Source organism: Ambystoma mexicanum, chromosome 5p (genome assembly GCF_040938575.1).
Source record: "Ambystoma mexicanum isolate Mex_15411 chromosome 5p, UKY_AmexF1_1, whole genome shotgun sequence".
Taxonomy (NCBI): domain Eukaryota; kingdom Metazoa; phylum Chordata; class Amphibia; order Caudata; family Ambystomatidae; genus Ambystoma; species Ambystoma mexicanum.
Genome location: NC_090930.1, coordinates 880,818,505 through 880,837,927, shown reverse-complemented (window position 1 = coordinate 880,837,927; position 19,423 = coordinate 880,818,505). Strand labels below are relative to the sequence as shown.

At 56.9% G+C, this 19,423-nt stretch overlaps 1 protein-coding gene across 5 annotated transcripts in view; it reads right to left on the bottom strand.

The window, feature by feature from the left end:
- Nucleotides 1-19,423, bottom strand: part of HECW1 (HECT, C2 and WW domain containing E3 ubiquitin protein ligase 1) — a 1,624,660-nt gene that overhangs the window by 745,731 nt on the left and 859,506 nt on the right. The window lies entirely within an intron of this gene.

The following is a 19,423-nucleotide window of genomic DNA, read 5'->3' as shown; positions in this document are numbered from 1 at the left end:
CAACTCATGTCTCCCATCACCCCCACCCCCCAGCACTGTGGGGCACCCTCCACCAGGCCCCCACCCATGTCTCCCACCACCCCCACCCCCCAGCACTGTGGGGCACCTGCCAGCAGGCCCCCACCCATGTCCAACTCATGTCTCCCACCACCCCCACCCCCCAGCACTGTGGGGCACCTGCCAGCAGGCCCCCACCCATGTCCAACTCATGTGTCCCACCACCCCCACCCCCCAGCACTGTGGGGCACCCTCCACCAGGCCCCCACCCATGTCTCCCACCACCCCCACCCCCCAGCACTGTGGGGCACCTGCGAGCAGGCCCCCACCCATGTGCAACTCATGTCTCCCACCACCCCCACCCCCAGCACTGTGGGGCACCTGCCAGCAGGCCCCCACCCATGTACAACTCATGTCTCCCACCACCCCCACCCCCCAGCACTGTGGGGCACCTGCCAGCAGGCCCCCACCCATGTCCAACTCATGTCTCCCACCACCCCCACCCCCCAGCACTGTGGGGCACCCTCCACCAGGCCCCCACCCATGTCTCCCACCCCCCCACCCCCCAGCACTGTGGGGCACCTGCCAGCAGGCCCCCACCCATGTCCAACTCATATCTCCAACCACCCCCACCCCCCAGCACTGTGGGGCACCCTCCACCAGGCCCCCACCCATGTCTCCCACCACCCCCACCCCTCAGCAGTGTGGGGCACCTGCCAGCAGGCCCCCACCCATGTCTCCCACCCCCCCACCCCCAGCAGTGCAGGGGCACCCTCCACCAGGCCCCCACCCATGTCTCCCACCCCCCCACCCCCCAGCACTGTGGGGCACCTGCCAGCAGGCCCCCACCCATGTCCAACTCATGTCTCCCACCACCCCCACCCCCCAGCACTGTGGGGCACCTGCCAGCAGGCCCCCACCCATGTCCAACTCACGTCACCCACCACCCCCACCCCCCAGCAGTGCGGGTCACCCTCCACCAGGCCCCCACCCATGTCTCCCACCACCCCCACCCCCCAGCAGTGCAGGGGCACCCTCCACCAGGCCCCCACCCATGTCTCCCACCACCCCCACCCCCCAGCACTGTGGGGCACCTGCCAGCAGGCCCCCACCCATGTCCAACTCATGTCTCCCACCACCCCCACCCCCAGCATTGTGGGGCACCTGCCAGCAGGCCCCCACCCATGTCCAACTCATGTCTCCCACCACCCCCACCCCCCAGCACTGTGGGGCACCCTCCACCAGGCCCCCACCCATGTCTCCCAGCACCCCCCCCAGCAGTGCAGAGGCACCCACCACCAGGCCCCCAACCATGTCTCCCAGCACCCCCACCCCCCAGCCACCAGGGGCAGCCTCCACCAGGCCCCCACCCATGCCTCCCACCACCCCCACCCCCCAGCAGTGCAGGGGCACCCTCCACCAGGCCCCCACCCATGTCTCCCACCACCCCCACCCCCCAGCAGTGCAGGGGCACCCTCCACCAGGCCCCCACCCATGTCTCCCACCACCCCCACCCCCCAGCAGTGCAGGGGCACCCACCACCAGGCCCCCGCCCATGTCTCCCAGCACCCCCACCCCCCAGCCACCAGGGGCAGCCTCCACCAGGCCCCCACCCATGTCTCCCACCCCCTCACCCCCCAGCAGTGCAGGGGCACCCTCCACCAGGCCCCCACCCATGTCTCCCACCACCCCGACCCCCCAGCAGTGCAGGGGCACCCTCCACCAGACCCCCACCCATGTCTCCAACCACCCCCACCCCCCAGCAGAGTGGGGCACCTGCCAGCAGGCCCCCACCCATGACTCCCACCACCCCCACCCCCCAGCAGTGCAGGGGCACCCACCACCAGGCCCCCACCCATGTCTCCCAGCACCCCCACCCCCCAGCCACCAGGGGCAGCCTCCACCAGGCCCCCACCCATGTCTCCCACCACCCCCACCCCCCAGCCACAAGGGGCACCCTCCACCAGGCCCCCACCCATGTCTCCCACCACCCCCACCCCCCAGCAGTGCAGGGGCACCCTCCACCAGGCCCCCACCCATGTCTCCCACCACCCCCACCCCCCAGCAGTGCAGGGGCACACTCCACCAGGCCCCCACCCATGTCTCCCACCACCCCACCCCCCAGCAGTGCAGGGGCACCCTCCACCAGGCCCCCACCCATGTCTTCCACCACCCCCACCCCCCAGCACTGTGGGGCACCTGCCAGCAGACCCCCACCCATGTGCAACTCATGTCTCCCACCACCCCCACCCCCCAGCACTGTGGGGCACCTGCCAGCAGGCCCCCACCCATGTCCAACACATGTCTCCCACCACCCCCACACCCCAGCACTGTGGGGCACCTGCCAGCAGGCCCCCACCCATGTCCAACTCATGTCTCCCACCACCCCCACCCCCCAGCACTGTGGGGCACCTACCAGCAGGCCCCCACCCATGTCTCCCACCACCCCCACCCCCCAGCAGTGCAGGGGCACCCTCCACCAGGCCCCCACCCATGTCTCCCACCACCCCCACCCCCCAGCAGTGCAGGGGCACCCTCCACCAGGCCCCCACCCATGTCTCCCACCACCCCCACCCCCCAGCACTGTGGGGCACCTGCCAGCAGGCCCCCACCCATGTCCAACTCATGTCTCCCACCACCCCCAGCCCCCAGCACTGTGGGGCACCTGCCAGCAAGCCCCCACCCATGTCCAACTCATGTCTCCTGCCACCCCCACCCCCCAGCACTGTGGGGCACCCTCCACCAGGCCCCCACCCATGTCTCCCACCACCCCCACCCCCCAGCACTGTGGGGCACCTGCCAGCAGGCCCACACCCATGTGCAACTCATGTTCCCCAGCCAACATGTCATCACAATCTAGATCCCTGGTCCCTATGGTCAGCCTCCAAATGCAAAACACCCGCCCGAGTATTGCATCCACCCACTCATAATTTGCAATTACATCACAGAACACCAAATGCAAGTTCCGAAACAAACACATTTCCCTCACATACACCCAATGGGTGTCAGTGAATCTCAAAACCCATATCATGAAATGCATGAAACCAATGAGATACCACACATTGAAGTTCACCAAAAAAATATGTATTAAAGGAAACATAAATAGAATCAAAAATAAAGAAACAGAAATGTGAATGTACAAAAATTAAAAGAAGCATGTCTGTGAAAAAAAGCAAAACCAAAAATAAAATTCCAAAGTAATGGTGTCCAAAGTCACTGTCCACAAAACAAAATCCAATGGGAAATAAAAAAGAAAGCCATTGCTCCATGGTTAAAATGTGAAAAAAAAATACAATCCAACAGTGAACTATGTACATGGGAACAAGCCAGGGTCCATTATCCCAACAAAAGAAAGGAAACCTATCTAACTACACTAACTAATAAAATAAACTATATACAAAAATGTGGCCAATGTCCGAAAGGTCCAAATAAAATCAAAACAAAAAAGAAACCTAACACTACCTACATAACTATGTACAAGGGCAGCGGGCTAGTTTGACGGCTCACTTGTGGATGTCCCGGGCCAGGGCATCATCGAACTCCTGCTCAATGTCCCGGAGGCGGTCCTCCTCCATGGCCCCGAGGGTCCGCAGGGCCGTCGACGTGTCCACCTCCAAACCCCTGCGGATTGCCTCGAGGCACTCGCCCCGCCTCAGGGCCCTCCGCATGGAGTTCTCCGCCCTGACCATTGTGAGCCGTGCCTCTTCCGCCCGCTGCCGCTCCGCATCTATGGCGTGGCCCAACCGTTGCCACACGGAAGACACTCTCTGTCCTGGGTCCTCCTGCCCTCCGGCTGATGCCTGCCCCTCCGATGTTGAAGGCCCCGAGCCTTCATGGCTCCCACCACGTTGCTGCTGCTGCTGTGCCTCTGCCCGTGCACTGCCTCCTGCTGCCTGCACATCCTCCGCCGGCTGGGGTGCAGTCGTAGATGTGGCCACCTCTGCTGGACGTCCGACTCCCGACTGTGGCAGGGATGCCTCCTCCACCAGCCTGGCCGCACCGTCAGAGGCAGCTCCACAGGGCACCCAGGTGACTGATGGGTGGGAAGATGGCACGGAGGACGACTGGCGCGTAGGGGGTCCAGTTGAGGAGGGGGTCGTAGCAAGCCCCATCAGACGGAGGAATCCGGCCTGGGTGACCTGTCCCAGCAGGCTGACGTGGTCAACGAGCCATTCGAGATGACGTGCAGTCTCCTCATGAAAAGACTGCAGGTCACCTCGCATGGCCCGTTGACGCAACGCCACACCAGTCAGGACAGGCTCAACCCGGACCCGGATAGCCACGTCCGCAGGCAGAGGAAGGCCAGTTGACGTGAGCTCATCCCCTGCCTGAAAACGGGTCTGGACGTTGGCATCCCTGCTGGTGCAAGATGATGCAGGGACAGGATCAGGGACAGGATTGCACACAGGCACCTCCGCGGCGGCCTGTGCTGCCTCCTGTCCCTGGTCCTGCACTGCACCACTAGCACCAGTGGGATCCCCACCTCCAGACCCCGTCTCTGGTGCTTGCACGGCCTCCTCCTCCACCAAACCCCCCACCAACCTGGATGACTCCGTGCCATCTTCCCCTGTTGGGCCCTGTGGGGTCCCAGCTGCTCCTTCTGCTGCTGAGGAGTCCAACTCCAACCTCCGCCTCTTGGACCTCCCCCCGGCAGCTGCAGCCTGGGACGCGGCACCGGACTCCTCACTCCCCGACGAGATCACAACATGGGAGGGGAGCCGGGCCTTGCGTCTCCGGCTGGCGGTGGGATCCCCGCCGCTGTGCTCCACAGCACCTTCTCCGCCCTCTTCACCAGTTGACGCTGCAGACAGGGAGAAACAAAACACAGGCATCAGGGCACTGTACAATGGACACATACACACATGACAGTTGTACATGAGTGGCATTGGCAAACCTCAGACATGTCATCACAATCCCCAACACACATGTCATTTCAACTCACACACATGAGCCATACCACAGCCATATCGCAACTGCCAGCACCATCCATACACATACAACAGCATGAGCAGGCAAAGGTGAGCCAGACATCACATGCAACACAGGAAGTGCACCACACATGTACACACACCACCACACTTGCATGCATGTGTACACCTCTGCCAAGTGTCGCAGTGTTCAGACGGGCATCCATGTCACATCTGCCAATCAGGCTTCCACATACCGCTGTCACATGCATCCATGTTGCATCACTGTTGCACCCTTATCAAATACACACACATGCACATGTACACAGTGCTGATACATGCAGCCGAAAACAACATACATGCGTGACATCACGGACATGTCTACTTACATACACATTCATCCAAACATGTGTGCCCACACAACTGCATTTGGCATGCAAGCCTACACACACAAGCACCATCCATGTCTCACACATTCCAGCCCTCGCATGTGTTAGCCCCACGGCCATGTACACCCCCACCCATACTCGACCCCATACAAACAGATGTGCAACGTGCACACTACTGAAAAATCACCACACGCACTGCTCACAATCAGGATGCATGTACACTTACCGCTCGACTCCAGACGGGTCTGCCTCTCAAGGACCTGGACGTGGAGCGCTGGGGATATGCGTTCCAGGACCCTCATCTGTTCTTCCGACAAGTGGCCCCGGCGCCCCTTGGCATCCGCTGCCTTCAAGAGGCGCCGGGCCTTGTTCAGGGTCCTGGACCTGAAGTCCTCCCAGTGCTTCTTGACATGTTGTAAGTCGCGGACTGCCACCCCCTCCGCGTTGATAGCAGTCACGATGTCAGTCCAGATCCGAGTCCGTCCTTCCTTGTTGGCGCGGGAACTTCCGAAGAGGGCATCATACTGCCCCAGGACTTGCTCCACCAAGACACCAACTTCGGTGGCACTGAAGCTCTGCCTCTCTGGCCGGGGGTTGTCAGTGGTCTCAGATGGTGTTTGCCCCGACATGACAACCCCAGAGGCAGGAGTGGGTGGACAACTGGGTCCTGGGGCTGGGCTGTGGAGCGATGGAATTCCAGTCGGGAGTCTTCGGTTCCAGCAGGGGTGGTCACAGCAACAGCACCCCTGGCTGATGTGCAGGCAGCAAATGGCAGGGCACGTGGGCAGCAGGCAGTCAGGCAGCAGCAGATGGCAGGTGGGAGCGTGCTCGGGGCTCTGGGGGGCAGTAGTTCGGCCTTCTGGGCAGGAGCGTGGTCTTCCATGTGCTTACGCGTGGCCAGCTTGATACGGAGTGATTTGGCACGTGAAAAATCTGCACGTCGGCATGTAATTCGAGGAAAGGCCCTTAGCGCGTAAGCGCGTCTGCACGCATACACATTTTCATTGGACAGAAGGCCCCTCAAGCGCAAGCGCCCCTGTGACGTGACGCGTACAGACGTGCATGGGCATTTCAGCGCGCTTGAAAAACTGCACGTCCGCGTGTATTACGAGGAAAGGGCCCATGCGCGTAAGCGCGCGTGGAAAACTGCACGTCCGCGTGTAATACGAGGAAAGGGCCCATGCGCGTAAGTGACGTGACGTGCGCGTGCATTTCCCTCAGCACAGGTTAAAGGTGAGCGGGCCCAGCAGTTCGCTGTACGTGCCTTTCGTGGAGACCGACGTGTGTTGCTGCTTCCTGTTGTTTCGCGCGCCATCACAACTTCACAGCTATCAAGGATGTATCTCTTCTTTTGGCGGGGGTATTGGCTACGCGTGTTTTTCTGCATCGCGCTAGTCAGACGGTGAGTCGCACACGCTCTTTTTCCCACTGCGGGTGCCCCTGTGTATCGCACCCATTTTCGATGTCATAGTAGCCTGCGTGTCCCACGCGTACGCGTTATTCGTGCTACTGGGTGCCACCGCGTACTGTGGGAGGTTGAATCCACGCACGTAGGCTGCAGGGTTGTGTGCACGGTTTTACTGCAGTTTTGGGGTGCCTGAGCGTTGCGTGACCCGTCACCACATCACCGGGGTCACATACAGCCTTGCAGGTGCAGGGGGGCTGTTAACATCTTGCTTCCCACCCCCTTCACCCCATTTGCCCAGGTCAATTGTGGTGTACACCTCCCATTGGCACCACTCCATCTGTGCCAGCACTACTACATCTGTGCCATGGTTGGGAGGGCACCAAAGGTGAGGGGCGCCTCAGCTGGGCGTCCTCCTCGTGGCGGGCGTGGTCGGGGACGTGGCCGTGGTGACCAGGGAGTAGGGGGACTCCAGGGTGTCCAGGGCAGCCACAGAGGGGGAAGAGGCAGGGGTGCGCCACTTGAGCACAATGTTGTGCCATGTGTCAGTGCAGCCATGCCACCACCCCCTGTGGTTCCGGGGGATGCAGCTCCTGCATCTGGCACTGGCACCCGTACGACCCGGCAGTCCGTTCCATCGACTGCCACAGGCCCAAGGGTAGTGGTAGCTGCAGGTGCAGCTGTGGACACCGCCACCCAGGCTCAGGGTCTGCCAGCGCAGGCTGCGTTGGCACTTGAAGAGCCCTTGGTAGATCTCCAACAGGCCAGGGGGGAAACCATAGGGGCACGCCGGGCTGCTCAGACCAAGACACGTGTCCCTGGGGCAGTCATGTCATCTGCTGCCCCGAACAGCCGGGTGTTGGCAAGTGCAGGGGCAGATGCACCCAACAGCACCCCGGTTGTGAGTCTGCCAACCAGGACCGTTGCGGTCAATGACCCTGCCACAGCTGATGTTGCTGCACAGGGTTCATTAGTGGGCACCCAGCTGCCACTGACACAAGTCAGGCCTTTGGTCATCCCTCCACCTGCCGCTCCCTTGGCTCAATCCACCGAACCCACTGGCCATACTGGTCAGGGCGGCATTAGCCAGCCAGGGTCTGCGCCACAGTCCAAGAGGAGGAAGGTTGCACCTGCAGCACAGGCTGGGACCCCACACACAGCTACGACCTCCTGCACGTCGAGGAAGAAGCCTTTCTGTAAGCAGGAACTGGACTTCCTCGTGGACTACGTGCGGGGCCACAGCCGTGACATGCTAGTGGGTGCCAATAGTCAGACTACGGCTGCCCAACGTGACACCCACTGGAAGCATGTTGCGGAACATGTCAGTTCATTCGGCCATGAGGTGCGCACGGCGCAGGAGTGCAAAAAGCGTTGGAATGACATCAAGCGCAGCACTAAGGCTAAGCGTGCCTTTAATTACAATTTGACTCTGGTGACTGGTGGTGGGCCTGCACCAGAGGAGGAAGAACTCACTCCGCATGAGGCTCTCGTTGCGGAGTTCATACCACCTGAATTGGTCGAAGGAGTGGGAGAGATGCTGGACTTTGATGCCCAGTCTAGTGAGTGTTGATGTGTGTTTGTTGAGGACGTGTGTGTTTCACTTGTGGGATGTGTTGTGCATGATTTCTGCTACATGTGACGTGTACATGGTTCTGATGTGTAAGTAATGCAATGCTTCCGTCATGCATGTCTCCTCTGCCTGCATGCGGGACTCCATGTGGGCATGCTCCCTTGCCCCTCCTCCGCCACTCTGCACCCCAGTTCCACCTTTGCACTGGTCTGCTTCAATCTTGCCAATGTGTAGTTTCTTGTTCATGTGTCCTGTGTAGATGCTAACTTCCAGCGTAGAAACTGCCAGACATATGCCGTGTGGTACAGCCTTAGCACTCGATGCAGGGTATCTCACTTGTACTGTGCATGGGTCAGATGTCCCGCAGGGACATGAGTGCCCATTCATGCTCCATGTGCATTGCACGCATGCCCCTATGTGTCCTTGACTGGATGATCACTGTAATATGAGTCCTTGGTTACATACATTGCCTGCCATCTCATCGGCCTCCCCATGTCAACTGTGGCTCAGTCCTGCGTTGCACACATGTTTAGGCTCTGACAATCTGTGTGGCTCACAGGCCTCAGCCTGTTCAATGGCCAATGACTCTGTCCAACTCTTGTTGTGTCTTCTTCACACGTGGGCGGCCTCCAGAGTTTTCATCATGTGTCCTGCCTACTGTCCCAGCATCATTTGCAGTGTTGTAATTTGAATCACATTAAGCTGTTGATGCCAGTCAACACTGCCTGTCAATACACAGGTGTATGGTCAGCCTTTTGATACCATGCTAGGCATCCCTGCTTTGGTACTGGGGTGGAGGGGTGCTTGGCTTCTAGACATGGTACACATTGAATGCACAATGCACGTGATGTGTGAATTTGACATTGCACTGCCTTCACATTTCCTGGCACACACCATGGAGTGCTTGTACATGTAGGTAGTGAGTGGCATACACATTTTCTGCACTGCATAGACCCACTTCCATGGAAACTGCCACCTTTCAACAGGTCTGATCACAGAAGCTATTCAAAGTAGACCCAGCATGCATGCCAGGTCATATGTTGTGTGTCACATGTCTGCCGGATGCCTTTGCTGTTGGTGTGTGTGTGTGTCGTGTGCTTCTGGCATGTGTAGTGACCTTTTTTCTTTCTATTTTTCAGGTGATGACGCAATGGTAGCGGAGGATGGTGTTGTCATGCCAGACACAGGGTTGGTAACACCACATCAACCCGGCACTAGTGGGGGTCGTGGGGTGGTAGGCCACGAAAACCCCCAAGTGCTGCAGTCCATCTTCTCTCTGGCTGCCTATGAGTCCAGCCTTGATGACGACTCTGACGTCCATGTTGAGTTGGATGAGCATCAAGTCCATGTGTCAGGGGTGAGTGATCCTGATGTGGACACTCCTCTGTCTGCGACACCTGCACTGAGGGATCAGACAGTCTTGACTCCTCCGCCCGTGGTGGATCGGGACGCAGGGTCACCCTCCCCACCAGTCACTGATGTGCCTGGGACATCACGTCGACAGGGGCATGTAGTCGTGCAGCCGCAGGCGGTGCCAACACAGCGAGGACCCCCGGTCCTTGGGTCCCGCAGGGGTCAAGCCCGGCAACGCGGTCGCCGCGCGCAACCACTGTATACTGAGTGGGAGCAAGACATGACTGTCAATTCCGAACGGCAGGGGGCAGCAATGGAGAACATCGCTGAGAGCATGGAGTGTGTGGCCCGATCTGTGCTCCCCCCTGCTAGGCAGGTGCTTCTCCAGCAGCAGGCGGCACGGTCCACGGCCCGCTCATTCAGGCTGGGCATGGCGGCCTCAGACAGGGCACGCCAGGCTGAAATGTCATCTCTGCGTCAAGCAATTGCTGCTCACGCAGAGGCGCACATGGATGCCCTGAGGGAGGAGTATGCTTCCCTCAGATCCACTCTGGGTGTCCTTATGATGTCCCAGAGGCAGCAGGCAGAGGAGAGGTTTGCACAGCTTGAGCGTACCATCTCGGCTGAGCTACAGGCTTGCCGGAAGGTGCAGCAGTTGTCCAGCCAGGCCTTGCAGGAGGAACTCCGTGTTACACATGCTAACTTGCAAGAGGAAGCACGTGTATTACGTGAGGTTCTGCATGCATACCTATGTCACATCGCCACACAGAACCAGGCTCACCCGTCCGGCAGACTTGCTTCCGATGAGGGGCAAGCTGCGGCTAGGCATGGCCAGGCTACTGTGCCACGTCCTCCTTTACAGGATGAGCCAGACTCGGACGACCATCTATCTCCCACATAGGTCGGGCTGTGCAGGCGTTGAGCCCATGGAGGTTTTTTTTTTGGCTCAGCATCATCGCATGTGGATGTTGAGCAGCACCCTGTACCTACCCCCTCCTGGGTGACTCCCCTCCCCCCGGGTCGTATGTGGCCATTTTTGATTTTTCTTTTAGTTTAGTTAGTTAAGTTTCTGTTTGATAGTTAGTTTAAATAGGTAATGTAGGTTTTCCATAGTTAGTGTAATTAGTTAATAGTTGATTTAGTTTAAAATTGCTAGTCTATTGTGCTTTCATGTGACGGTGCAGTGCTTTGTGGCTTTTGAAGGCATCCACTGTCTGTTCCAGCTGGGCCCTTCATGGTTGTCTTGTGTATGTGTTTGCTGCTTGGGGTCCTTGACTCACATATGCCACTCCTGCCTCCCTTATCCATGGGCTCGCAAGGATGGTTCGGTGTTACAGAATATTACACAAGGGCTTTGGACTGTCATATCTGTGGCATGTCTGGTCAAGTCGTACTTGACTTGTGTTGACACCCCTAGTGGGGATGATTTTGGTGTCATTGTCCACTGTTCGGCTTTTGCTAGATGGGGTGTGTCATGAATAATGTGTACATTGATTGCTATGCATTGTGTAGTATGTTTCATATCTTTCCTGTACACGTGCTTGTTGCAATTCATGCTGTAGATAGTGTACCACACTTTGAATGTGAAAGACGGACTGATGGTGTGATTTGTGATGTGACTCTCTGACATGGTCAAGTAATGAGATGCCTGATGAGACACACACAGATGACTTTGAAGCATTAATCATGTGTTTCATGCCCTTTCTGCAGGGGGATGAGCCTCCAGAGCACCTTTGCCAGCAGACATGGCCCATTGGACGACGGAAATCTGGACCCGTTTGTTGGTGCCCACATGCACATGTGTGCACAAGCAGTGGCACAGTGATTGCAGACCCACATCCTAGAACTGCTGACATGTTCCAAGGAACTCCAGGCAAGGTGAGCATCACAGGGGGGCCACGGCACAGCAAAGCTTGCACCAGGCGAGTTGCACATGCAGGCTTAGTCACAGCACTGAGGGTGAGCTTAGACGAATATTGGTGTTGAAGCACACAATGCAGCTCAGATGTGTTTGTGGACTGATGGCTGTTGATAGTAGGGTTGTCTGGGACACATGCAGGGACAGTGGCACATACCCTCCGGTACACCAAGGTCCATTGAGGCACTTGTATCAACCATGTAGCCTTCCGAGACATGGAAAGGGGCAGCTCACAGGGACATACAGCAAGGGACATACTCGGGTGCAGTGCATTTCATTTCCATGTACTTTATGATAAATGCACTGCCAACTTTGTTTCGGTCATGGTGGTACGCAACTTGCACTGAAGTCATGGCTTGCTATATGGGTCTGTCTGCTTACCCAGGGAACATTGCATGTTGTGTGAATTGTGACACATTGGTGTTCCATTTGCCATGCACCCACCGGCGGCTGACTTACTGCATTGACTGTGTATGACCCATCACAGGGGTACTGATATATATGGGTACGAAGCATCTACACCAGATTGTCTGTTTGTAGAGTAGTTTGTTGCTATGGGGCATGTTTGGTGGTGTGTTTTTGTGTAATTGGCACGTACTGGTTGTTGACTGTGGCTCTCTTTGCAGCATTGCAGTGCTCATGTAACCGGACCTGAGAGTGCGCAGGCAGGAGGCCAGCACTCAAAACCAGAGCTAAGTGTCTTGTTGTTTTTCTTTCAAACTGCTCTGCATAGGCTTGCTGGGGGGGGTGCACTAATGCATGGATGTATGTGTGATTCAATTTGGTATGTTTTTTTCCCCCTAATCACCCGGAATCCTATGCAATTTTGAACCCTGTACCCTCTACCCGGTGTTCCTGCTTCCCGTACCTATCCAAGCAATGTTCCCTAACCCTCTTTCCCCGCTGGGGTTGCGGATGCCTGTGTAAGCCCCAAACTTGCAGGCGCCAAAACCCTAGAGGGGGTGGTTGGTTCGTACCACTCCTAAGCCTGGACTACAGAAGGCCATAACAATGATGTCCAAGTTTGTTTGGATTGTGTATGTGTTCATGCCTGTAGTACATTTTCGTTCATTCCCTACTTTCATGTGTCATTCCTCCTCCCCTCTCCTGCCACTCATTCCAGTTCTCCAGTGTGCCAACACCTGTCCCGACTGCATATCCCTGAACCTCCTTCCCCACCAGGGTCTCAGGGGCCTGTGTGAGTTTGACCTTGCAGGCACCCGGGACACGGTGGGGGTGGTTGTTTCGTGACACTCCCGCGCCTGTACACGGGGCCTGTGACAATACACATCCGTTCATGATGCATCATCCTATGTTATGTACCACACATGGTTCACATCCTGTTGTGACATTGTTTTACTGTGCTACCTTGGTTGTTGCATCATTGTGGTAGTACTTGGCCTTTGTGAGGTACTGCTACGTCAAGTCATCTACTGGAGGGTGTTCGGGTTCGTTTTTATGCCTTGGATTTTGTGATTTTGGAAATGAGTGTGGATTCTGAGGGTTCAGGCATCTTTTTACACACAAGGTGGGAGATGGTGACGAAGGGTAAAGGTGATCCTGTGGCCAGGTGGAATTGAGGGTTGGAGGCTCCATGACCCAGGTGCAGTTGTTCAGTGGGTCATGGTCATTTGTGAGGGGGGGGGTTGTTGTTGATGGTTGCTTTGCCCTGCAGTGTGATGGGAACTCTGACATTGTAATGGTGGTATCCTATGTACATGTTGTGTTCTGCTGATCAATGCCTGTTCATGTGTTGTGTTTTCCTTTCAGGTGCGAGGGGATAGTTGTGGTTTGACATGCTGGGGTGTACACATGGTGAATGTTCACATGTGATGTGTAGGGAACACTGATGGTCACTTGAGTGCATATGCATATGTGGAGTGCATGTCCTTGCAGAACCACACACTTGCACTCTGATGCACTACATGTACTCCCACCCTTGCATATCCACGTGTGCACTGTTTGCCTTCTGGTGCCCACTGTGTCCCTGCAGCACATGTTCTGTGACCGATTATGGATCCAGTACATGCCTAATTTGATGTTTGATGTGGTCTGTCACTTAGATGTGATGCTCAGGGTGTGCATCACACACAATGGCTGTTCACTGTGCTGTGCGCTGAGCAGTGTGTTGCAGGAGTAGGACACTGCACACATGAGCTGCAGTGTTGATTTTGCAATGCATAATGTGCATGTAGACAGGCATTCATTGTTATGTTACGTCTACGACTGTTGTAATGCATTTGGAAATGACTTATTTTGGGTGGGAGATTTTGTTGGTCTGTCATTTCATCTGATTCCGGGTCAGGCATCATTGTCTGATGCCACTGTACATTTAGGACATGGCAATGTGTACCTTATCGTTACTGTATTGGTGTATGGGTATTGCTTGCCATGTCATGTTGATGTTTGGGAGGGTTTGAGTGACATGACAGTGATGGCCATGGCCTGTTTTGCAGGTGTGTGTGATGCACACCTTGCATGTCAGGGTCATCCGCTTCTCAGAGCAACTAGCTGGGGGTAGATTTCTCTCTGCGGCAGGGCCCTCCCCCTGGAACAGACTTCCTGCCTGACTTGAACTTGAGGGGAACCATCTCCAGTTCTGGAAGCACCTCAAGACCTTACTCTTTGCTTCTGCTTACTCTCTGCCTCTCCCTTGCAGAATTCTTCACTGGAACTGCACAGGAGCTGCAACTGGGCCACTCTCACCGACCTCGGTCCCTGGCCCAGCTACTCTCCACTTGCACTGCCTCCCTGGCAACCCCTGCACTGCAGTACTGTCTCTCTATCCCTACAGCCCTCCCTTCCCAGCACTTGTCTGCACTTACCTTTGCAGTTGCCACCAGCCGACCTATGTATTATTTTTTTGGGCTACTTCCCCTGTTCTGGACTCCCCCCACCCTTCCCCTTGCACTTTTCCCTTCCCCCTACCCCTGCACTTGCACGATCTCAATGACACCTGGCCTAGTAGTACCGTTGTCTGTCTTCCCTTGTTCCCCCCTCCCTGCCTCATTGCGCCTTGAAATACTTGTGTATGGGCCATATCATGCCATATGTCATATGTGTGCCTTTTGGTCACACAGGATAGCTTGTGTTTAAGTAGCTAGGGATGCAGACGATGTGGCACTTCCATGGCAACTATCTCAGGGTGGTAGGGTTGTGACAGTTGACTGTCTCTTTGTCGTCACCTGGTATGTGCCAGGCCTGTGTGCACTCCGCAGGGGTGGGAGTTTAGGTGAAAAATGTGGCCACAAGCTGGGTCCGGGCTTCCTCGCCACGTGCCCTGTCCCCTCCCACGGGTAGCGCCTGTGCCTGTGGTTGGGGATGTGGGGGCACCACCATGTCCACCGGGACGCCCTGCCGTGTTGCAACATTGTGCAGGACACATGCTGCCACAATGATCCTGCACACTACTGGTGGTGCATAGAGTAGTTGCCCACCAGAGCAGTCAAGGGAGCGGAAACGTGACTTGAGCACTCCGAATGTGCGCTCCACTATGCCCCTGGTTGCAATATGGGCGGCGTTGTATCTTACCTGGGGTGGTGTGGTGGGGTTCCGGATTGGCGTCATCATGTGGTTGCTCAGAGGGTAGGCACTGTCCCCTGGGGAGGTGATAATAGTTGAGATTATTAGGGTTTGGATGTTTGTCTGTGTGTGACTTGCATGCATGTGCAAGGGCATTTGTACTGACCTAGGAGCCATGTGTCACCATGCTGCCCAGCTTCCAGGGCCCGGCTCAGGGCGGACATTCTGTATATGAAACTGTCATGGGTGGAGCCAGGGTAGTTTGCATTTGCAGAGGTGATGATTCCCTTTGCATCACATACCACCTGTACATTGATGGAATGCCAGTGCTTGCGGTTTCGGTAGATGTGCTCAGTGGCCCTAGGTGGACGTAGGGCCACATGGGTGCAATCTATGGCACCGAGCACTTTGGGGAAGTGTGCCACCCTGAAAAAATCCAGGACAACGGCCTGCCTTTCTGCGGGTGTTCTGGGCATGTATATGTGGGGCGCGCTGTCATGATTGCCAGTACCTGGTGTAGGCAGCGTGACTGCGTGGCCTGTGAGACCCCCCCCACTATGGCAGTGGTCCGCTGAAATGACCCAGTGGCCAAAAAATGCAGGACATTGAGCAGCTTCTCCAAGGGGCTCAATGCTTGGGAGCAAAGGGTGGGGGATGTAAGGTCATCTTCCCACTCCCTGACCAGGTCTAGGATGATATGGGGTGGAAACCTATACCTGCCGTAGACCTGGTCATCAGGCATCCCAAAAAGGCTTGTCCGTGGTGCGAAAATGCGTGCCCTGGCTATTCTCCTCCTCCTGCGGTGTCCCACGATCAGTGCAGCGACAAATGGGGCATTCATCGTAGCTGTATATATGCGTTTGTTGTTTGTGCGCACTTTTATGCTGTGCGCGGGGACGCCTCCGCCTGCCTTCGTGTGGGCGGACGCGTTGACGCCTGTGCACGTCTTTTGCCGTGCGCGGGTTTCCCGTATTCAGATACGTGGTAAGACTGTACGTCCGAGTGTCATCGCGTGTGATCGGAGGGGAGTGAGCGTACACGAGATTGGCCTGGGTACGTGTGTTTCGGGGTGCGCGGGAAGTTCCACAGGCGATTAGCCTGTGTTCGTGTGTTCCGGGGTGCGCGGGAACTTTCACACGCGATTGGTGGAAATCCATGTGTGTTCTGTCATCACGTGCAATGAGGGAAACACCCGCGCGCGTCACGTCACAGACGCTCTCACGTGCTAAGGGCCTTTGGTCCAATGAAATCGCATATGCGTGCTGCCATGCATACGCGCTAAGGGCCTTTCCTAGAATTACACGCTGACGTGCAGATTTTTCACGTGCCAAATCACTCCGTATGAAGCTGGCCACGCGTAAGCACACGGAAGACCACGCTCCTGCCCAGAAGGCCGAACTACTGCCCCCCAGAGCCCCGAGCACGCTCCCACCTGCCATCTGCTGCTGCCTGACTGCCTGCTGCCCATGTGCCCTGCCATTTGCTGCCTGCACATCAGCCAGGGGTGCTGTTGCTGTGACCACCCCTGCTGGAACCGAAGACTCCCGACTGGGATTCCATCGCTCCACAGCCCAGCCCCAGGACCCAGTTGCCCACCCACTCCTGCCTCTGGGGTTGTCATGTCCGGGCAAACACCATCTGAGACCACTGACAACCCCCGGCCAGAGAGGCAGAGGGGCACCTGCTTCAGTGCCACCGAAGTTGGTGTCCTGGTGGAGCAAGTCCTGGGGCAGTATGATGCCCTCTTCGGAAGTTCCAGCGCCGACAAGGAAGGACGGACTCGGATCTGGACTGACATCGTGACTGCTATCAACGCGGAGGGGGTGGCAGTCCGCGACTTACAACATGTCAAGAAGCGCTGGGAGGACTTCAGGTCCAGGACCCTGAACAAGGCCCGGCGCCTCTTGAGGGCAGCGGATGCCAAGGGGCGCCGGGGCCACTTGTCGGAAGAACAGATGAGGGTCCTGGAACGCATATCCCCAGCGCTCCACGTCCAGGTCCTTGAGAGGCAGACCCGTCTGGAGTCGAGCGGTAAGTGTACATGCATCCTGATTGTGAGCAGTGCGTGTGGTGATTTTTCAGTAGTGTTCACGTTGCACATCTGTTTGTATGGGGTCGAGTATGGGTGGGGGTGTACATGGCCGTGGGGCTAACACATGCGAGGGCTGGAATGTGTGAGACATGGATGGTGCTTGTGTGTGTAGGCTTGCATGCCAAATGCAGTTGTGTGGGCACACATGTTTGGATGAATGTGTATGTAAGTAGACATGTCCGTGATGTCACGCATGTATGTTGTTTTCGGCTGCATGTATCAGCACTGTGTACATGTGCATGTGTGTGTATTTGACAAGGGTGCAACAGTGATGCAACATGGATGCATGTGACAGCGGTATGTGGAAGCCTGATTGGCAGATGTGACATGGATGCCCGTCTGAACACTGCGACACTTGGCAGAGGTGTACACATGCATGCAAGTGTGGTGGTGTGTGTACATGTGTGGTGCACTTCCTGTGTTGCATGTGATGTCTGGCTCACCTTTGCTTGCTCATGCTGTTGTATGTGTATGGATGGTGCTGGCAGTTGCGATATGGCTGTGGTATGGCTCATGTGTGCGAGTTGAAATGACATGTGTGTTGGGGATTGTGATGACATGTCTGAGGTTTGCCAATGCCACTCATGTACAACTGTCATGTGTGTATGTGTCCATTGTACAGTGCCCTGATGCCTGTGTTTTGTTTCTCCCTGTCTGCAGCGTCAACTGATGAAGAGGGCGGAGAAGGTGCTGTGGAGCACAGCGGCGGGGATCCCACCGCCAGCCGGAGACGCAAGGCCCGGCTCCCCTCCCATGTTGTGATCTCGTCGGGGAGTGAGGAGTCCAGTGCCGCGTCCCAGGCCGCAGCTGCCGGGGGGAGGTCCAAGAGGCGGAGGTTGGAGTTGGACTCCTCGGCAGCAGAAGGGGCAGCTGGGACCCCACAGGGCCCAACAGGGGAAGATGGCACAGAGTCATCCAGGCTGGTGGGGGGTTTGGTGGAGGAGGAGGCCGTGCAAGCACCAGAGACGGGGTCTGGCGGTGGGGATCCCACTGGTGGTAGTGGTGCAGTGCAGGACCAGGGACAGGAGGCAGCACAGGCCGCCGCGGAGGTGCCTGTGTGCAATCCTGCCCCTGATCCTGTCCCTGCATCATCTTGCACCAGCAGGGATGCCTACGTCCAGACCCGTTTTCAGGCAGGGGATGAGCTCACGTCAACTGGCCTTCCTCTGCCTGCGGACGTGGCTATCCGGGTCCGGGTTGAGCCTGTCCTGACTTGTGTGGCGTTGTGTCAACGGGCCATGCGAGGTGACCTGCAGTCTTTTCATGAGGAGACTGCACGTCATCTCGAATGGTTCGTTGACCACGTCAGCCTGCTGGGACAGGACACCCAGGCAGGATTCCTCCGTCTAATGGGGCTTGCTACGACCCCCTCCTCAACTGGACCCCCTACGCGCCAGTCGTCCTCCGTGACATCTTCCCACCCATCAGTCACCTGGGTGCCCTGTGGAGCTGCCTGCCACAGTCGGGAGTCGGACGTCCAGCAGGGGTGGCCACATCTACGACTGCACCCCAGCCGGCGGAGGATGTGCAGGCAGCAGGAGGCAGTGCACGGGCAGAGGCACAGCAGCAGCAGCAACGTGGTGGGAGCCATGAAGGCTCGGGGCCTTCAACTTCGGAGGGGCAGGGATTGGCCGGAGGGCAGGAGGACCCAGGACAGAGAGTGTCTTCCGTGTGGCAGCAGTTGGGCCACGCCATAGATGCGGAGCGGCAGCGGGCGGAAGAGGCACGGCTCACAATGGTCAGGGCGGAGAACTCCATGCGGAGGGCCCTGAGGCGGGCCGAGTGCCTCAAGGCAATCCGCAGGGGTTTGGAGGTGGACACGTCGACGGCCCTGCGGACCCTCGGGGCCATGGAGGAGGACCGCCTCCGGGACATTGAGCAGGAGTTCGATGATGCCCTGGCCCGGGACATCCACAAGTGAGCCGTCAAACTAGCCCGCTGCCCTTGTACATAGTTATGTAGGTAGTTTAGGTTTCCTTTTTGTTTTGATTTTATTTGGACCTTTCGGACATTGGCCACATTTTTGTATATAGTTTATTTTATTAGTTAGTGTAGTTAGATAGGTTTCCTTTCTTTTGTTGGGATAATGGACCCTGGCTTGTTCCCATGTACATAGTTCACTGTTGGATTGTATTTTTTTTTCACATTTTAACCATGGAGCAATGACTTTCTTTTTTATTTCCCATTGGATTTTGTTTTGTGGACAGTGACTTTGGACACCATTACTTTGGAATTTTATTTTTGGTTTTGCTTTTTTTCACGGACATGCT